A 15834-nucleotide genomic window follows, 5' to 3' on the forward strand; every position below is an offset into this window, starting at 1 on the left:
TAATATCTGTTTATCTGCTGTCTGCTAAAAACACACCTCACCAACAATAGTACACAGAGACTAAAAGTGAAAAGATGAAAAAGATATTCCATACTAACATAGCAAAAAAGAGCAGGAATAGCCATTCAAATGGCAGACAAAATAGACTTTAAAACAAAAACTTAAAAAGACAAACAGGGCATTATGTAATGATTAAAGAATCAATTGAAAGAAACATATGACTTAGTAAATGTATATGCACCAAATGCCAGGGTGTCAAGGCTTTGTAAAACAAATGTTAATTGATATAAAGGGAGACAGACTCCTACAATAGTAATGGAGAACTTCAACACCTGACTTCATCAAAGGGCTGATGAACTAGACAGAAAATACACAAAGAAACAACAAAGAGCTAATCTACACTTTGTACCAAATGGACTTAATTGCTATCTACAGAACACTGTCCCAGAGATGCAAAATATACATTCTTTCCATCAGTGCATGGAACTTTCTATAGAATAGACCATACATAAGGTCAAATCTCAAAAAAAAAAAAATGCTAAAAAATTGAAATCATACCATGTATCTTTTCTTATCACAATGGAATGAAGCTAGAAAAAACAACTTAAGAAACTAGAAAACATGCAAACACATGGAGACTGAACAACATACCCCTGAGTGAACAGTGGATCAGAGAAGAAATCAAAAGGGAAATAAAATATTCCTGGAAATGAATGAAGATGACAACACAACATATCAAAACTTATGGGATACAGAAAAATCAGTACTAAGAGGGATATTTAGGGGCCAGCACTGTGGCATAGTCGGTTAAGTCCCTGTAGGCAGCACTGGCATCCCATATAGGTGCCAGTTCAAGTGCCAGCTGCTCCACTTCCAATCAAGCTCTCTGATGATGGCCTGGGAAAGCAATGGAAGATGGCCCAAAAGCTTGTGCCCCTACACCCACATGGGAGGCCCAGATAAAGCACCTGGCTCCTGGCTTCAGATAGGCCCAGCTCTGGCCAGCTGTAGCTATTTGGGGAGTAAATAAGCAGATGGAAGACCTTTCTCTGTGTCTCTCCCTCTCTCTCTGTAACTCTGTCTCTCAAATAAATAAATAAATCTCTTTAAAAAAATAATAAAAAGAGAAAAGTTTATGTAATTAGTATATACCTACATGAAGAAATTAAAAAGACATCAAATAAATGATCTAACAATACATCTCAAGGAACTAGAAAAACAAGAACAAACCAAACCCAAAATCAGCAGGAGTAAAGAAATAATTGAACTTAGAAAATAAATAAACAAAATTGAAATCCCAAAAAGATACAAAAGATCATTGAAACCCAGAGCTTGGTTTTGGAAAAAAATAAATATTTTAAGACAAAAAATACTGCATTTACTCATACAGGAGGGTAAAGTTCATTGAAAACAATTTTAAAATAAGTTTAATAACTGCAAAAAATTTTGAAATCCATGAAACGTTTTCTTTATAAAAGATTTTATTTATTTGAGAGATAAAGTTACAGACACAGAGAGGTAGAGACAGAGAGAGAGGTCTTCCATCCACAGGTTCACTCCCCAAATGGCCACAATGGCTGGAGCTAAGCCTATCCAAAGCCAAAAGCCAGGAACTTCTTCTGGGTCTCCCACGTGGGTGCAGGGGCCCAAGCAATTGAGCCATCTTCCACTGCTTTTCCAGGCCGTAAGAGAAGCAGCCAAGACAAGAAGCAGAGCCTATAGAGTATGCCAGCACTGTAGGCAGAGGCTTAGCCCAGTAAGCAACAGTGCCTGCCCCAGAAATTCATGTATAGTTTCTACATAATATTAATTTCCCACAAACTTTTTGAGACCCATCACATACCAAAATAGACTCAGTAAGAATATACAGAAAACTAATGAAGCAAGCGGCAAGATGACGGAATAGGAAGGGAGCACACTGATAGTCCAGGAATAGAGAGTTTAATAAAAGTGGAGATACTGCAGGTTCAAGGAAGAGTAGGGGAAGAAACAGCAAAGAAAACTCTTCCGGAACTAGTGATTCACAGTGGACCTGCATGGAGAGCGTGGGAGCCCAGAGTCCGGGACACCAGCGGCAGACTCAACACACCAGCACTGGAACGCGAGGTGAGCCGAACCTCAATAGCCCGAGACACCAGCAGGCAAGCGGAAAGAGGAGACTAGAGGGAATGAGGCTTGAAACCCCATGGGAAAAAGTTCACCAGGCTAACTAGAAGAGAGAGGAAAAAAAAAAAGTGACCGATACAGACACGAGTTTCTCTCTCTCCGCTCACCTCTTACAGGCGAGCAAGACAAAGAGCAGGCACCATTTTGGACATACGTCATAAGCAGGGCGACCTCAGGTCTGCACTGGCCCTGAGCCTAGCAGAAAAACCTAACTGGGGTGTGAGGGGGTGAAATAACAGGAGATTAGGACCTAGTCAATGTGTGGTGCTAATGAACTGAGACTGTGAAAAAAGAGATGGTGGGGGAGAGAACTCATGGAATTCACGTGAGTACTCTCCAGAGACGCTACAATTCGGTAACCTTGGCAACCCAGAGGGAGACTGCAGGAGAATTTGAGCCCACACTGAGGGCAGCACAGATTCCCTGTGTGATCCTTGGGAAAGAGCTTCTGATCTCTGGCTCCTGTGGGTATATCATTCACCTGCTAACTACCTCAAATTCCATTCAGCTGTGTGGAATCACTTCCCTTTTGAATCAAAAAAAAAGAAAGAAAGAAAGAAAGAAAGAAAGAAAGAAAGAAAGAAAGAAAGAAAGAAAGAAAGAAAGAGAGATTTACCACACCTAACCTGGGAGTATCACCTTTGGCACACCATTAACCCTAAGGAACCAAACAGAGCTCTCAGGCCACACCCATTTCAAGCCTCTAAGGCTCCATCAAAAGCAGACAGTCCACTTAATCTAGAGTCACAGTATAATGAGAAAAGCCACCACAGCAAAGAAAACAAAGAATATTTCCACAATGCCAAACAAACGCAGAAACCGAGGTAACAAGAATAAGGAAGACAATATGATGCCCCGAAATGATAAAGACACCCCAGTTCAAGATTATGAAGATGACGAGATAGAAGAAATACAAGAAGCAGATCTCAAAAAATTGATAAGAACATTAAGAAGTTCTCAAAAACAAATTCTTGAACTACAGAAATCGTTAATGGACAAGATAGAAAATCTTTCTCGTGAAAATGAAATATTAAGGAGGAATCAAAATGAAATGAAACAACTAGTAGAACAGGAAACTGTGATAGTGACGAGAAATCATAATGAAGTGAAGAATTCAATAGATCAAATGACAAACACATTAGAGAGCCTTAAAAACAGAATGAGTGAAGCAGAAGAGAGAATATCAGACTTAGAAGACAGAGCACAGGAAAACATACAGTCAAACCAAAGAAAAGAAGAGGAAATTAGAAATCTAAAAAATATTGTTGGGAATCTACAGGATACTATTAAAAAACCAACATTCGGGTTCTAGGAGTTCCTGAAGGCATGGAGAGAGAGAAAGCATAGAATGCCTTTTTAGTGAGATACTAGCAGAAAATTTCCCGGGTTTGGAGAACGACAGAGACATCCTAGTACAGGAAGCTCATAGAACCCCCAGTAAACATGACCAAAAGAGATCCTCACCACGACACGTTGTAATCAAACTCACCACAGTGAAACAGAAAGAAAAGATCCTAAAATGTGCAAGAGAGAAACGTCATATTACTCTCAGAGGATCTCCAATTAGACTCACAGCTGACTTCTCATCAGAAACCCTACAAGCTAAGAGGGAATGGCGAGACATAGCCCAGGGACTAAGAGAGAAAAACTGCCAGCCCAGAATATTATATCCTGCAAAGCTCTCATTTGTGAATGAAGGTGAAATAAAGACCTTTCACAGCAAACAGAAATTGAAAGAATTTGTCACCACTTGTCCAGCCCTGCAAAAGATGCTTAAATATGTGCTATACAAAGAAACACAGAATCACGGCCATCAATATGAAAGAAAGTAAAGGAAGGAAACCTCACTGCAAAAGATCACAGGGAATTCAAAGCATATATTAGAAAATATCTTTGGCAAATGGCAGGGCAAAGTTACCACTTATCAATAGTCACATTGAACGTTAATGGCCTGAACTGTCCAGTTAAAAGACACCAATTGGCTGATTGGCTTAAGGAACAAAACCCATCCATTTGCTGCTTAAAAGAAACACATCTTTCCAACAAAGATCCATACAGACGGAAAGTGAAAGTCTGGAAAAAGATATACCATGCCAACAGAAATGAAAAAAGAGCAGGTGTAGCCATCTTAATATCAGACAACACAACCTTTACCACAAAAACTGTTAGAAGAGAAAGAGGGGCACTATATAATGATTAAGGGATCAATTCAACAGGAAGATATAACAATTATCAATGTATATGCACCTAATTACAGGGCATCAGTTTATTTAAAAGATCTGTTAAGGGACTTAAAGGGAGACTTAGATCCCAATACAATAGTACTGGGGGACTTCAATACTCCACTCTCAGAAATAGACAGATCAAAAGGACAGAAGATCAACAAGGAGACAGTAGATTTAAATGACACTATATCCCAAATGGATCTAACAGATATCTACAGAACTTTTCATGAAGCAAGACCCCTACCTTTCACCTTACACAAAAATCCACTCAACATGGATTAAAGACTTAAATCTACGACCCGACACCATCGAATTTTTAGAGAGCATTGGAGAAACACAGCAAGGTATAGGTACCAGCAAAGACTTCCTAGAAAAGCCCCTGGAGGCGCAGGCAGTCAAAGCCAAAATTAACTATTGGGATTGCATCAAATTGAGAAGTTTCTGTACTGCAAATGAAACAGTCAGGAAAGTGAAGAGGCAACCGACAGAATGGGAATAAATATTTGCAAACTACACAACAGATAAAGGGTTGATAACCAGAATATACAAAGAGATCAAGAAACTCCACAACAACAAAACAAACAGCCCACTTAAGAGATGGACCAAGGACCTCAATAGACATTTTTCAAAAGAGGAAATCCAAATGGCCAACAGGCACATGAAAAAATGTTCAAGATCACTAGCAATCAGGGAAATGCAAATCAAAACCACAATGAGGTTTCACCTCACCCCGGTTAGAATGGCTCACATTCAGAAATCTACTAACAACAGATGCTGGCAAGGATGTGGGGAAAAAGGGACACAAACCCACTGTTCGTGGGAATGCAAACTGGTTAAGCCACTATGGAAGTCAGTCTGGAGATTCCTCAGAAACCTGAATATAACCTTATCATACAACCCAGCCATCCCACTCCTGGAATTTACCCAAAGGAAATTAAATTGGCAAATAAAAAAGCTGTCTGCACATTAATGTTTATTGCAGCTCAATTCACAATAGCTAAGACCTGGAACCAACCCAAATGCCCATCAACAGTAGACTGGATAAAGAAATTATGGGACATGTACTCTATAGAATACTATACACCAGTCAAAAACAATGAAATCCGGTCATTTGCAACAAGATGAAGAATCTGGAAAACATCATGCTGAGTGAAATAAGCCAGTCCCAAAGGGACAAATATCATATGTTCTTCCTGATTGGTGACAACTAACTGAGCACCAAAAAGGAAACCTGTTGAAGTGAAATGGACACTGAGAAACAGTGACTTCATCAGCCCTTGTCCTGACTGTCGATGAACAACTTAATACTTTATCCCTTTTAGTATTTTTTGTTTTGTTCTAGGACTATTGATTGAACTCTGTAATTAACACACAATTATTCTTAGGTGTTTAAATTTTAACTGAAAAGTGATCCCTGTTAAATATGAGAGTGGGAATAAGAGATGGAGGAAATGTACAATTTGGGACATGCTCAATCGGACTTGCCCCAAATGGTGGAGTCAGAATCGTGCCAGGGGGTTCCAACACAATCCCATCAAGGTGGCATGTACCAATGCCATCTAACTAGTCCAAGTGATCAATTTCAGTTCACAATTGATCACACTGATAGGTCTAAGAGTCAAAGGGATCACACAAACAAGACTAGTGTCTGCTAATACTAACTGATAGAATCAAAAAGGGAAAGAATGATCCATCATGGGAAGCGGGATACATAGCAGACTCATAGAATGGCAGAGGTCCTAAATAGCGCTCTGGCCTCAGAACCAGCCCTTAAGGCATTCAGATATGGCTGAAGATCCCATCAGAGTATTTCAGGCATGGAAATCCAAGTCACTCTGTAAAAAAAAATAAAAAAGAAGAAGAAGACCTAAATGAAAGATCTCTGCGAGTGAGATCCCAGTGGAAAGAATGGGGCCATCAAAGAAGGAGGTACCTTTCTCTGAAGGGAGGAGAGAACTTCCACTTTGACTATGACCTTTTCTGAACAAGATCGAAGTCGGCGAACTCAAAAGGCTTCCATAGCCTTAGAAACTCATGACTAGAATCTAGGGAGATTACTGACACCATAAATAAGAATGTCAATTTGTTAAGTCAACAACAGGAGTCACTGTGCGCTTACTCCTCATGTAGGATCTGTCCTTAATGTGTTGTCCAATGTGAATTAATGCTATAACTAGTACTGAAACAGTATTTTACACTTTGCGTTTCAGTGTGGGTGCAAACTGATGAAATCTTACTTAATATATACTAAATTGATCTTCTGTATATAAAGAAAGATAATTGAAAATGAATCTTGATGTGAATGGAATGGGAGAGGGAGTGGGAGATGGGAGGGGTGCAAGTGGGAGGGAAATTATGGGGGGGGAGGGAAGCCATCGTAATCCATAAACTGTACTTTGGAAATTTATATTTACTAAATAAAATTAAAAAAAAAAGAAAACTAATGAAAGTGATATCTTGTAGGTACAGAAATACAAGTATAAAATGTATTAGAGGACCAAAAAGAGAGACATTTCACAGAAGATATGTCTCATTTTACTGCTTTGATTTGTAATCCATGTGTGTGTGCAAGTTTTATTTAAAAATTAAAACAAAGCAATTCAATTGACTATTTTATATTTACTCACCTACCACACGAGTAAAGCTTAATAGTTCTCTTTAATGGAGCACCTACTTGGAAAATCCAAATAGTAAATGATATGAAATAGCATTTTGTTTGCCTTGAAATGCATCATTTAGGGATGATCATGTGGGTACCCCACAAGTCAAAATCTTAATTATATGCTGCAAATTTTATTGGTCAAATTCTTGGTAGGAACACGCTCACAGCTGTCTGGAATACAAGCAGATTAACAATGAAGGGAAGGGCTGCCTTCATCAAGAACAAGAAGGGTTACATCCTTCCAGCCTTGTGACTTGCTTGCTATTAGCAGCCCTTCTCTCCAGCACTGCAGGACAACAGGTGCCAAATTTGCATCCCCAAGTCCATCTCTATCTTACCCCAATGTGCACTTCATATCCCCTGCTCAGAAGCATTTATTGACTATATGGAAGGGAATAGTCGCCTATTTGTCACTGATTTTTACCATTAAAACAACATAATTGCCATGGAACGTAGCTGCTGAACAAGAGATAATTAAACTATTGTATTACTGTGATATATAAAATTTTGGACAAATGCAAAAATAAGTCTTTACACACTCATTAGCCCATGTGGCTTTAGTGCGTCTAGAGGAACCATTCCTTTCAGGCTCTGACATGTTAGAAATCACTCACCCTCTCCCATAACTACCGCTGAAGCTCTGAGAAGTCAGATTTCAAGAAAAAGCAAGCAGACGAGTCCTGATAAGTGTCATCTTTTAGCCACTAGCATGAAGACTCCATGGATATGAGGGGCTCCGGCCCACTCCTGGAGGAAATGATGCAATGGTTCCCTGTGCACATTTATTAAGGGCTCCCATTATTTAGCTTAATGAGCCAGCCAACATTTTTCCATACCTAGGCTATTTCTCAGCATTTCAATTTTCTTACCTGTAGAATCAGGTTTTATAGATTGGTACATAGCAATGTGCATGCTGCTCAACCTCTCTGGGTCTCTTTTTCCTCATTGTAAAAATGACATCATAATAAAATAATGACATAAATAATTAAAAAGTGACTCATGAGCACTTAGAGAAACGGTGGGAAGACAAGAAGAACTCAATAACTACTAGCTGCCCACATTTAACATCTTAGGAGTACATTTAAAACTATCTTTTTGGAGCCAGACTTCCAAGACAACCTCCCGAGAAGTTTTAGAATCAATCCTCAGTCACCATTTTCCTTGGACTAATTAACTGTGGGACAAACAGAAAATACATATTTTCATAACTGCAACTTTACTAGTGTTGAGTGATTTACATAACCCTGCACCCAGGAGGTCCCAGAACTGCATTCCTTTCTTTGGCAAATGTGTGCATCTTTCTCCAAAGGCAATATTTGTTCACTGCAGCTGGTTTGAGTAATGACTTTGGGCTGGGGTTAGGCAGAGAATGTCAGTCTCTTTCCCCACCCTGAGTGCAAGGTTTGAAATATAGTGAGCAGAGAAAAATGTGTGCATGGACCAGCACAGAACCACCCAACCAGCTAGACCACAGAGTTTAAAAGAGATGCAGAGTACAGCCTATGTGCCTTCTGTTAAATTCTAGAATCGTATACCTTTGAGCTACTGTTTTTCAACATAATCAGAAGTAAATGAGAGAAACAGTATTTCTAGTCACTAGACTGTTTTAAAAATCATTCATTTACTTATTTGAAAGGCAGAGAGACAGAGAGAGAGAGAGAGAGAGAGAGAGAGAGAGAGAGAGAGTTCCCATTTACTGGTTCACTCCCTCAAATGCCTGCAACAGCCTGAGCTGAACCATGCTAAAGCTGAGAGCAAAAATCCTAGGCTCTTGTAAGAGATGCAGGTACCTTATCCCATGTCTTAACTGCTAGGCCAAGTGCCCGCCTCATAGATAGTCACTAGTTGAAACACACTTATCTCCCTCCCTCACTGTTTCTTTTCCACACTAACAACACAGGAGAACCAAAGGAACCAGAAATGCCGTATCCAGGAAGAGATGATCTAGAACATTACAAAAATGCTGACCCAAATCATCTGATCTTAGGTGAGCAGATGGAACCAAACTCTGTGCCCTTAATGGTAAATGAGAAGATAAACATTTTCCCAGCTAAATGTCTGTAAATTGCATTTTGGTCAAACCTTTGTTTTTTTAAACAAAAGATTCATTTTGAAAGAGAGTGAGAGAGAGAGAGAGATCTCCCATCCTCTGGTTCACTCCCCAGATGGCCACAATGGCCAGTGCTGGCCCATGCCAAAGCTAGGAGCTTCACCCAGGTCTCCAACATGGGTAGCAGGGGCCCAAATATTTGAGCCATCTTCTGCTGCTTTTCCTAGGCCATTAGCAGAGAGCTAGATGGGAAGTGGAGCAGCTGGGACACAAACCAGTGCCCATATAGGACGCCAGCATCACAGATGGCTACTTTACTCACTATACCACAACACTGGCACCAATAACTTCCTTTTAATATCAGACACTTAACACGATAACTTCATCTAATTCTCACATCACTGCTGTGAGGTGGTTGCCATTACTATCCTCACTTTACTGATGAGGAATTTGAAGTTTAAATAGCGAATAAAGTAACTTGCTCAAGGTGAAAAAGCATGGGAGATCATAGATAGAATTCAAATTCAGGTTCAATTCTAAACCCCCCTATTGTAATTCCTATACAACCTGCCTTCAAAACTTCTTAAATACAGTTTGCTATGACTGATGTGTAAGAGTGTTTAATACTCTTTTCTGCATTTTGCTGTTCAGTTTACTGAGAGTCTCTTCTATACAATGGATTTTCTAGCATCTAGGAAAATAATTTAAAAACAATTGTATCAAGTCATGGGACCATGTCACAACAGGCTAAGAAATGATAGACAATTGCACATAAATATTTAAATCTATGCAATACACTCCATTGAGTGCATTATTCAAATTCTGGACTTACATAAACAGGTTTCCGGAACTCACCAGCTGCCTCCCTTTGTGATCAATGATTTTCATACAAACAGGACTCAAAAAAACCTATTTTCCAAATCAGCTTCCTTCTACTGACAACTGGTCACTGATATCATTTGCTGTCTTTTCTGCCAAGCCCAAAGTGACTAGGAAGAAGAATCAATTTGAATTCTTTCTCCCTAATTGCTTCCTTTCCTGTTTCTCAAATCTTGCACTTTTCCCCTAAGTCCTTCTAAACCAAAATCATAGTTCAGTGAAGTGAACATGATTAATAAGCAAATTCTGAACTGGCTCAAGGAGTCACTGTAATTGCTCTTGTTTGTGGCTCGTGAGAGGCCTGGCCGGCCTAGAACTCCTACTCATGGATGATCTGCCAGTAGATAGTGATCACTGCTGCTCCTTTATCAGGTTCATGTAAGACTGTTCTAGTTTGGGGCTTCAGACCCTCAGCATTCTCCTTGACTTCTTTAATCAGTCCATTGTGTGTGTGCACGCGTGTGTGGGGGGTAGGGGGCAAGGGGACACCTCACTTTTAATCCCAAATGCCTCAGAAGTCCACCCAGCAGTTCCAGGGCCTGACACCAGATTCTCCCATAGGAAGAAGAATACGTGAAGAGACGCCTGTCTCCTTCCCTCACTATATCCCAGCTCCCCAGCCATAGTCCTGACACAGAGCAGAGGCCTAAATGTTTGCTGAATACTGTGGAATCAAGTGAGGAGATGTGAAAGCAAAGTCACAGTTTCTTTAGGAGCCTTTTATAGGACAATAGATTCAACAATACAAAATAAAATGCTTGCATATGGGACATGCATGTCACTTACCACACTTAAGTAAGGACCCTGAAGGGTACTCATGCATGTTCTAAGTCCCATGGCCAATGTTCCCTACAGATTTCACAGCATTTTCTGGTTACTCATCATTAAAGGTTGCAGGTCTGTATGAGCAAGAGATAGAGGTTGAAGTACTAAAGAAAAATACTAAGGTGACATCGAAACAGGAGGTTCCAGTGAGAAAACCCCAGCAAAATTCAACATTCTAACAACTCCATTTAGTTATGAACTCCTTGATGGAAAATTCCACAATCTCAAGAATTTAGTACCCTAATGAGGCCTACTAGATGGTTGTATATAAAAACATGGTTACCCTTGCTCATGCTTTGCCTTAACTTTTGGCAGCAGTAGCTGGTGAATGGAGATTGGGAGCTGTTTCAAAATTTCCTTTATGAGTCTGAGTTTTCCGGGAGCTCAGAAGGACAGATCTAAGAAAACTTGGCAAAGTTCTGCAGCCGCTGCATGTCCACACATTGGTGAATGGCTTTTTATGTAATTAATTATGTGTACATTGGATTGTAAGTGTCATGTTTTGGCATCATCAATCCAAATTCACCTTTAGGATTTTTCTTAGTGAGAAAAGCATTAATTAAACTAATTGAAAACACATGAATATATATATATATATAAGTATGCCCATGTATATACATATATATCTTTTCTCTTATTTAATAAACATTATTGAGAACCTACTCTATACTATGTAAGGAACTAGAAATAAAAATTTAAGAATGATCTATACTTTATGGTTGTTTGAATAATAATGATGTAGGCAGTCCATCTACAAATAGCATATGAGGGACAGTTGTTAGAGACAATGGATTGTGAAGCATTACTAACTTTAGTAAATTTACTCTTCTAAAATCCTAGCCATTTCTATAATTTGTAGTGTGTACAGAATCACATTTAGTTGAGCCAAAATCATTAAAAGATGTTTCCAGAAATTAGCAAATTTGCAAAGAACAAATCTATACACATTATAGTTTGACCAAGTAGAGGAAATATCATTGTCAGCAAACTCTATAGTTCTTATGTCCCCACTCTTGGCTCAGAAATTTCACCCTTCAAATAAAGTTCAATTCTTTCAGAAGCATACATTACACTAGATTTGTCAAGCTTAGAGGGGAAAAAAAATCAGATTTTAAAGATTTTTTTTTATTTATTTGAAAGTCAGAGTTAGAGAGAAAGAGAGAGAGAAAGAGAGAGAGAGAGAGAGAGATCGTCCATCTGTTAGTTCACTCCCCAAATGGCCACAACAGCTAGGGTGGGGCCAGGCTGACGCCAGGAGCCAGAAGCTTCTTCCAGATCTCCCACATGAGTGCTATGGCCCAAGCCCTTGGGTCATCCTCCACTGTTTTCCCAGGTACATCAGCAGGAAGCAGAGTCAGAGGTGGAGCAGTGGGGACTTGAACCAACATCCATACGGGATGCTGGCATTGCAGGTGATAGCTTAACCCAGTACGCCACAACATCAGCTCACAAAAAAATAAATAAATAAAAATAAAAATAAAAACAAATTTTACTGATCACCATTTGCCCTTTGCAAATTCCAACTCCAGTGGCACCCAGAATGCCCCTTTTCCCCGTGAGCATTTTATATCAATATGTTCACCTTATTTTCTAGTTACCTAAAACAGAAAAGTAGATTTCCCTGTCATCCAAAATGAAATAATTTTCACTTACATGAAGAAGTACTAAGAGCATTCACCTTTACAATGGATGTACAAGAATGTACTCAGGGAACACATTTGACTGTGGAAAAGCTGAATACAAAGTCCCATGGGCTGTGAAACCATCAAAGGGATGTTTTGCTATCTCTGAAACAGCAGCCCTCTGGGTAACTAACAGCCCAGTTCTGACAGACAGTCTGAGCACGTTCACATTTAATGGCACTTCTCCTTGTTGGCTATGAGCATCCACAAGGCTTCTTAAACACACACTGGCTCAAGGGACTGACCGATAGATTTATTCCTACTGATCCCAAAACTGAGTCCCACCATGAATTAATCTGCAAGAAACCTGGCCCATCCAAACAACTCATTTGCTTGGTTTCTTGAGGTCTTCTAACTCTGTTTTAAATCCTTAGAATCTCGGTCTTGCTTTGGAAGGATTCCAGAATTTCAAATGACCCTCTGATGAATAGATGACCTCTTCTGCCAGTACTCCAAAAGCAGCGGATACTTGGAGAATATTAGACAGCAAAACTCTATTGCACAATTCCATATGAAGTACCACACCATACTGTGTGGTCAACATTATGACAACCACCATGGAGCTTTAAAATATAAGAAAAATCTTTGATACAGAGAACTGGTGACCATGAAATAATTCAAATAAATTTAGGATACCATATCTTTAAGAACTAAAATGAGTACTATAAGACACTATAAATGTTAATGACAATAGCTCAAAATATCTTATTATTGCTCAAAAGAAACACTAAAGAAAGTAAAGGGCATTCACAAATACTATACCTCTTCTGAGTCTTAAACCACACAATAAGGTAGGCAAGGGAGATATTATATTACAGTACTTCAAAAAGCTTGTGAAAGTGGATTTAAAAGATAAGTTTATCTCAGTGAAAAAAACTGAAATTGTATACAAGGGGGCTTTAAGAAGTTCATGGAAAATGCATCCTGAGAGAAAACTATGCATTGATTTCAAAAATTTTTATACCAAACTAAACATACTTTTGATTCCATTTTTCACAGACTTTTTAAAGTACTCTTGTACTATTTGCCCATTTTACAGACAAGGTAGTTGTGACCCACAAAAGTCAAAGGGGTTTACCAAGATCCTCTTGCAAATACATGGCAGAATTGCAGGTTGGCTCCCTGCCCTGTAATTTTGCTGCCACACTACGTCGCCTCCTTGCTAAGTATCTGGGAGAGAGAAGAGGGAACATGAAGGAATTGAAGGGGGAGCTGTCAGGGATACTGGTGACCAGACACAAAGGAGGCACCGTCCATAAAGGGAGAAGCAGTGAGATGAACAAAGAACATGATCACAGGCTTTAAGAAGAGAGAGAATGAATGGGAGGTCAGACCCAAATCTAGTAGGAGAAGAGAAATAATTAAAATCAGAGAAGAAATCAACAGGATTGAATCAAGAAAAACATTACAAAAAATCAGCCAAACGAGCTGGTTTTTTGAAAAATAAACAAAATTGACACCCCATTGGCCCAACTAACTAAAAAAAGAAGAGAAAAGACCCAAATCAATAAAATCAGAGATGAAAAAGGAAATGTAACAACAGACACCACAGAAATAAAAAGAATCATCAGAAATTACTACAAGGACTTGTATGCCAGCAAACAGGGAAACCTATCAGAAATTGATAGATTCCTGGACACATGCAACCTGCCTAAATTGAACCAGGAAGACATCGAAAACCTAAACAGACCCATAACTGAGACAGAAATTGAAACAGTAATAAAGGCCCTCCCAACAAAGAAAAGCTCAGGACCAGATGGATTCACTGCTGAATTCTACCAGACGTTTAAAGAAGAACTAACTCCAATTCTTCTCAAACTATTCAGAACAATCGAAGAAGAGGGAGTCCTCCCAAATTCTTTCTATGAAGCCAGCATCACCTTAATTCCTAAGCCGGAAAAAGATGCAGCACTGAAAGAGAATTACAGACCAATATCCCTGATGAACATAGATGCAAAAATCCTCAATAAAATTCTCGCCAATAGAATGCAACAACACATCAGAAAGATCATCCACCCAGACCAAGTGGGATTTATCCCTGGTATGCAGGGATGGTTTAATGTGCGCAAGACAATCAATGTGATACACCACATTAACAGACTGCAGAAGAAAAACCATATGATTATCTCAATAGATGCCGAGAAAGCATTTGATAAAATACAACACCCTTTCATGATGAAAACTCTAAGCAAACTGGGTTTGGAAGGAACATTCCTCAATACAATCAAAGCAATCTATGAAAAACCCACAGCCAACATCCTATTGAATGGGGAAAAGTTGGAAGCATTTCCACTGAGATCTGGAACCAGACAGGGATGCCCACTCTCACCACTGCTATTCAATATAGTTCTGGAGGTTCTAGCCAGAGCTATTAGGCAAGAAAAAGAAATTAAAGGGATACAAATTGGGAAGGAAGAACTCAAACTATCCCTCTTTGCAGATGACATGATTCTGTATTTAGGGGACCCAAAGAACTCTACTAAGAGACTATTGGAACTCATAGAGGAGTTTGGCAAAGTAGCAGGGTATAAAATCAATGCACAAAAATCAACAGCCTTTGTATACACAGACAATGCCATGGCTGAGGAAGAACTTCTAAGATCAATCCCATTCACAATAGCTACAAAAACAATCACATACCTTGGAATAAACTTAACCAAAGACGTTAAAGATCTCTACGATGAAAATGACAAAACCTTAAAGAAAGAATTAGAAGAGGATACCAAGAAATGGAAAAATCTTCCATGCTCATGGATTGGAAGAATCAATATCATCAAAATGTCCATTCTCCCAAAAGTAATTTACAGATTCAATGCAATACCAATCAAGATACCGAAGACCTTCTTCTCAGATCTGGAAAAAATGGTGCTGAAATTTATATGGAGGCACAAGAGACCTCGAATAGCTAAAGCAATCTTGTACAACAAAAACAAAGCCGGAGGCATCACAATACCAGATTTCAGGACATACTACAGGGCAGTTGTAATTAAAACAGCATGGTACTGGTACAGAAACAGATGGATAGACCAATGGAACAGAATTGAAACACCAGAAATCAACCCAAACATCTACAGCCAACTTATATTTGATCAAGGATCTAAAACTAATTCCTGGAGCAAGGACAGTCTATTCAATAAATGGTGCTGGGAAAATTGGATTTCCACGTGCAGAATCATGAAGCAAGACCCCTACCTTACACCTTACACAAAAATCCACTCAACATGGATTAAAGACCTAAATCTACGACCTGACACCATCAAGTTACTAGAGAACATTGGAGAAATCCTTCAAGATATTGGCACAGGCAAAGAATTTCTGGAAAAGACCCGGGAGGCACAGGCAGTC

General features: G+C 39.2%; 1 protein-coding gene across 17 annotated transcripts in view; it reads right to left on the reverse strand.

Annotated features, from left to right (window-relative positions):
- LYPD6B (LY6/PLAUR domain containing 6B) overlaps positions 1 to 15834 on the reverse strand; it is a 241649-nt gene that overhangs the window by 40377 nt on the left and 185438 nt on the right. The window contains exon 1 of one of the 17 annotated variants that reach the window (XM_070070941.1): positions 10769 to 10789. The exons of the other annotated variants lie outside the window; for them this stretch is intronic. The gene's annotated coding sequence lies outside the window, so the exon portion shown is untranslated. Of the gene's footprint in view, positions 1 to 10768; positions 10790 to 15834 lie in introns of those variants that run through there. 17 annotated transcript variants of the gene reach the window in all.

Source organism: Oryctolagus cuniculus, chromosome 3 (genome assembly GCF_964237555.1).
Source record: "Oryctolagus cuniculus chromosome 3, mOryCun1.1, whole genome shotgun sequence".
Lineage (NCBI taxonomy): Eukaryota > Metazoa > Chordata > Mammalia > Lagomorpha > Leporidae > Oryctolagus > Oryctolagus cuniculus.